We start from the raw sequence: 6,207 nt of genomic DNA, 5'->3' as shown, positions 1-6,207 counted from the left end.
GTAGAAAAGTTCTCCACGTGCAGACAAGCACACCCCATGCCAATAAGGCAAATGATGGTCCGGTGTACATCATGCTGGTTTAGTCATCCTGGCTTCACGGTTGAAGGTCAGCGTATCTCCCAGCGCTGGGATGCCTGAAGGTCTGAGTACATATTTTCTGAAGTTATTTCCTAGGATTCTTACATAAACATGTTGTTTATCTACAAGCTACATATTAGTCAGAGTTAGCACTTACAAAAACAATGTCAAAAGAATGGTGGAGTGAGTTACAATTTCCCATCCTTACAATTTTTCACTGTTACATGTTCACCACCCCAAGTCAAGTGTCCTTCCATTACCATTTATTTCCCCTTTACCCTCCTTTTTCCTCCTCCCACCCTATAAACCAAACTTGTATGCTGTACATCTGAAACTCATACAGTGATGTATGTCTATTATATCTCAATAAAACTAGAGAAAATATTTTTTTGAAAAGAAAGAATATGCAACCTACAAAAACTCAGAAATTAGACAAAAGAACACTTCCCAACTCATTTCATGATATCGGCATTACCCAGACAAAGTTATTACAGCTAAGAAAGTACAAATAGCCCTGGAAGGGTGGCTCAGTTGGTTGGAGCATTGTCCCGTGCACCAAAAGGTTGTGGATTCAATTCCCGGTCAGGGCACATACCTAGGTAGCCAGTTGATCCCTGGTCAGGGCGTGTATGGGAGGCAACGGATGATGTTTCCCTCTCACATCGTTCTCTCTCTCTCTCTTCCCCTCTCTCTCTCTCAAATCAACTATCCTGGGTGAGGAACAAAAAATTTTAAAAAGAAACTACAAATAAATATAGTTGCAAAACTCTTTAACAAAATATGAAATATAATTTACCATATAAATAGAATAAAAGAGAAAAACAATATGATTATCTCAAAAGAGATAGAAAAAGCATTTGACAAAACTTAACACCCATTTGTGATTTTAAAAACAAACAAACAAACAAACGTCAGGAAACTGGAAATAGAAAAAAACATTTTGACCTGATAAAGGGCATGTGTAATAAAGACTGCAGCTAACATAATATTTAATAGTAAACAATAGAATGTCTTCTCGCTAAGATCAGAATAGGGGAGGGGTATCTACTTCTTTCACTTCTATTCAGTATTGTACTGGAGATCCTAGTCAATGTAATAAGTAAGATTTAAAAGAAAGAAGGAAAACTTTCTTTGAAGACATGATTGTGTACATATCAGAGCCTAATGAATTTACAAAAAAAATAAGCTACTAGAATAAATTTAACAAGGCTGCAGGATGTAAAACCAATATATAAGAACAAACTGTATTTAGCTGCCTGGGGACTCAAACTGAGTCATACAGTAGGAGGAAGCTATGAACACTAAGTTCCAGAAAATGCCACAAGGTCCTCCTTTGACATCCCATCAAAGAGGAAGAAAAGAGAGCTCCATCTCTCTCCAGGAACCTGGCCATGAACTCCCTCTGCACAAACACCTTCAGCCCGCTGGCCTATCTCCCTGGAAATATTTTGTGTTAGTTTTGAAAAAAATACTCCTGGTGACGGCTACTGCTTTCCCTACCTCCCGTCCCACTGGGAGAAGATGCCAAAGATGAGACCACCTTAAAGAGATCACCACTCACCTCGCCAGACCAAACTGAAAAACTTATTAAGTCCATCATCTTCGAAATCTCTGAAGTGAAAAATAAGATGTGTGACAACTATGAAACATGTAAAAAAAGCAAAGAGGCACTGACAGAAAACAAGCTGAACCTTTCAAAACTGACAGGAAAAAATGGATGCTTCCAATCTGGATTCAATCAGGAGACCTGCTTGATGGGACTCACCACTGGTCTTGTGGAGTTTCAGGGATACCTGGAGTACCTCCAGAACACGTTTGAGGAAAATGCCAAGGCTGCAGATGAGAGTCAAATACTCTGAAGCAAAAGAATCCAGTTGAAGAAACCATCCCTGAGCCCACCAGACACGGGCCTGCTGGAGAAGATGCAGTCACAGAATGAGTGGCGGCAGACCTTGACAATTCACCTCATCCTGCAGAGCCTTGAGGGCTTCCTGCAGTTCACCCAGAGGGCCGTTCGGATAAAGTAGCCTGGGCATCTAAGATGGTTGTGGTTCATGGACATTCCTTCCTCTGCTCAGAAAGCTGTCCATTGGGCACATAACTAACGTTGTTCTCTATGAAGAACTGAAAATATGAGTGGTAGGACACTATTTTATTATTTTTAAATTATTGATATTTAAATATGTGATATTGAGTTAATTTATGTAAGTGATATTTATATATTTATGAAATGCCACTTGAAATATTTTGTGTTAGTTTTGAAAAAAATAATATAAAATGGTTATACAGTTTGAATACCCTCATTTCAGAGCCAGATCATTTCTTGAAATGTGTAGGCTTACCTCAAATAAATTGCTAATTTATACATGGTTTTTAAAAAAAATTTACAATGTATTTATAAAATGTTTAAATTGTTTTTATACCAGTAAAGGCCTTTAAAGAAATAAAATAAAATAAAAATAAAAATAAATTGTATTTATATATACTAGTGATGAACTATTGGAAAATAAATGTACAATAACATTAAAGACATAAAAACAATTATGATTAAATTTAACAAAATATGTGTAAGATATTTACACTGAAAATAACAAAACATTTTGAAAGAAATTGAGATCTAAGTAAATGGAGAGATAGACTATGAACACAAACTAGAAAACTCAATATTACTAAAATGTCAGTTCTCCCTAAGTTGATAATATAGATTCAGTGTGATCCCATCCCAATTAAATCTCAGGAGACTTTTTTTGTAGAAATTAGCAAGCCTATTCAAAAATTTATATGTAAATAGCACTGACTGATGTGGCTTAGTGAGTTGGGTATCTTCCTGCACACCAAAAGGTTGCTGGTTCGATTCCTGGTTAGGGCACATACCTGGGTGGCAGGCCAGGTTCCCAGTTGGGCGTGGGCAAGAGGCAACCAACTGATGTTCCTCTCCCTCTCTCTCCCTTCCATCCCCTCTCCCAATAAATAAATAATTTTTAAAAGGTAAAATTTACATCTAAATACAAAGGACCAAGAATAACCAAAACAACTTTGAAAGAAACCACAACATTGGAGGACTTCTACTACCTGATTTCAAAACTGCTGGACAAAGAGAATGCCATGTGATGACAGGGGAGGACTGACTGATGCATCTATAAACCAAGAAACACCAAGGATCGACGGCAAACACCAGGAGCAGAACAGGAAGGGTCTTCTCCTAGAGCCTTCTGAGTGAGCATGGCCCTGTGGACAGCTTGATCTTGGACTTCCAGCCTACAGGACTGTCTGCTGAGCAGGCAGATCAGCAAACGGTGCCATTGAAGGGGTGCTACACTGAGACCATGTGTGGAATTTTTATTTTCTTCTACAGTTTTTCTAGCTTTATTGTTTTATACACTTGTAAACATAATGCTTGATGATTGTAAAAAACTAAGATGTAGAAAAATCATGCCCTGGCTGGTGTGGCTCAGTGGATTGAGCCTTGGCCTGCAAATCAAACGCTAGTTTGATTCCCAGTTAGGGTTAGGGTTAGCCTGGGTTGCAGGCCAGGTTCCCAGTTGGGGGCGTGCAAGAAGCAACTGATTGATGCTTCCCTCCCTCTCTTTCTCCTTCCCTTCCCCTCTTTCTAAAATAAATAAAGTCTTTTTAAAAATTAAAAAAAGAAAAATCACAGAAATATTAATATAGAATGTTTATGATCACACCCCATAGGAAGCACTGTTAACATTTTAGCTATATCTTTCTGGACATTTTCATGTATATATATGCTGTGTTTTTCATTTTTGGATTATTTTCTTCACCTACTTTTCCCCCTAAAAAGAGCTTTATTTTCTATTTTAACAGTCTTGGTCGTGGATATCTTTCCATCTCAACAGTTAAAAACATGTAACATCATTTTAAATAATTGTATAATATAACTGTATCCTATTATTATTAATTTAACTGGTGTCTTTTCAGTGGACATGTAGGTTGTTAATCATTTTTCGCTATTATAAACAATGCTCTTACGACCTTTTTTCTCTGTTTCTGACTCTCGCTCTCTCTTTGTATCTATCTATCTATCTACCTATCTGTCTATCAACACCCAAACAGAACGGCAAAAAGAAAAATGTATTTTAAAAAATGAGGATAATTTAAGGGGCCTCTGGGACCACATCACCTGTACCAACTTACCTCATGGAGGGTGCTGAAAGGAGAAGAGAGAGGTAAAGGAATTGAAAGCCTATGTGAAAAAATGATGGAAATCTTCCCTAACCTGGTGGAGGAAATAGAGGCCCACACCGAGACACGTCATAATTAAAATGCCAAAGGTTAAATACAAAGAGAATCTTAAAAGCTGCAAGAGAAAAGCAGTAAACTGCAAGGGAGTTCCCATAAGATTGTCAGCTGACTTCTCAATACAAGTTTTGCAGGCCAAAGGGATTGGCAAGAAATATTCAGAGTGATAAAAAGCAAGGATCTACAACCAAGACTACTATCATTTAGTAAAGCTAAGCAAAGCTGTCATTTAGAATCAAAAGAGAGATAAAGAGATACCCAGACAAGAAAAAGCTAAAGGAGTTCATTACCACCATCCAGAATTATAAGAAATGCTAAAGGGTCTTCTTTTTTTTCTTTAAAAAAAAAAAAAGGATTTTATTTATTTATTTTACTTATTTTTAAAGAGAGGGGAAGGGAAGAAGAGGGGGAGAGAAATATCAATGTGAGAGAGAAACATTGATTGGTTGCCTCTTGTATGTACCCTGATAGGGGACCAAACCCACAACCCAGTCATGTGCCCTGATCAGGAATCAAACCAATGACATATTGCTTTGTGGGATGTTGCCCAACTAACTGAGACACACTGGTCAGAGCTAAAGGATCTTCTTTAAAAAGAAGAAGAAAAAAGATAAAAAATATGAATAATAGGGAGTTAGAAGTGGGGCTGGTGATGGTAATGAAATTGAGAGGCTGTTTGTAGAGCAAGCTGAAGTTGAATAGCTCTCAGAGGACTTAGATCTCAGCTAGAACAGCATTCCAGTTACCAAACTTTCAGCAAGTGGACATTTTGAATGTCATGATCTCCTTCGGAAAGGTTTCTCTTGTGTGAAAAATAGTTTTGCCTAGTTATCCTCTTGAGTTATCAGAGAAAATATTCTAGCTCAACCAAAATAAAATGAATTTTTCCACACTGAGAAACATCCAGGGTCTATTTGTACCACTAAAATTGCAAATGGAATTGAAGGCAGTGCAGCAACTCCAACATCTTCCACTTCTTTCAAGCTCAAATTTTTCACTGGATATTTTGAGGACTAATCATGAGACCTTTGGATTTGAAGATATTTTTAATGAACCATCACAAAGTGGACTAATGGGAAAATCACACTTGATAGGGAAATATAAACTTGGTTTACTGTGATGCTATTCATGAAAATGGAGAGGGTACATCTTGTTTATAACCATCTTTTTACTATAATTTTATGTACACAATATTAAAAGCACTGACACCTCCTGATTAATGTGACTCAATTGTTTGAGCATCGTCCCACAGAGGAAAGTGTTGCTGGTTCAATTTGTGGTCAGGGCATATGCCTGGGTTGTGGGTTTGGTCCCCTGTTGGGGCATGTATGAGGGTCTACCAATTGATGTTTCTCACTCACATCAATGTTTCTCTCCCTTTTTTCTCCCTCCCTCCCCCTCTCTAATAATACATAAATAAAATCTTTAAGAAATAAAAGTACTGATGCATGAGAACTATTGCCTAAAGAATATCTGATCATTTGAAATTATTTGGGTCTTTGGTTTATGGCCATTTGAAGTTGAAAGCACTAGAGATGATTTTAAAACTCCTGATTTGTATTAAAACAATAATTTTCTGTATCTTTAAAAAATTGTTCTAACAAATGTTATAAAACTGACAACTGGTTCCAATACAACCTATTTCCTAAGTATTCCATAAATTCAATTTTGAAGAACAACTATCAGTATTTGAGTCTGCAGTCTTCATAGTAGCCTCTTTCAGAGTAAACCATCTGTAATTGATTGCAGTGGTAAACTTTAAATAAAGTACAAAATTAGATATTTATATTTTACCTTGTTTCAATATAGTCCATTAGTGCTCATAAGAATAATATTTGCTTTTTTGAAGGTACTCTAAAATTATAG

The 6,207-nt window shown here is 36.8% G+C and overlaps 2 pseudogenes; both read left to right on the top strand.

The window, feature by feature from the left end:
* Window positions 1–1,372: 1,372 nt before the first annotated feature.
* LOC129067916 (interleukin-6-like) lies at window positions 1,373–2,105 on the top strand (annotated as a pseudogene).
* Window positions 2,106–4,993: 2,888 nt separating this feature from the next.
* On the top strand, window positions 4,994–5,461 carry LOC129064643 (proteasome maturation protein-like; annotated as a pseudogene).
* The last annotated feature ends 746 nt before the right edge of the window (window positions 5,462–6,207 follow it).

This window comes from Pteronotus mesoamericanus, unplaced genomic scaffold (genome assembly GCF_021234165.1).
Source record: "Pteronotus mesoamericanus isolate MK-2021 breed Mesoamerican mustached bat unplaced genomic scaffold, CSHL_Meso_final contig_101, whole genome shotgun sequence".
In the NCBI taxonomy this organism is placed as follows: Eukaryota; Metazoa; Chordata; class Mammalia; order Chiroptera; family Mormoopidae; genus Pteronotus; species Pteronotus mesoamericanus.
This window is presented reverse-complemented; position numbering and strand designations above follow the sequence as displayed.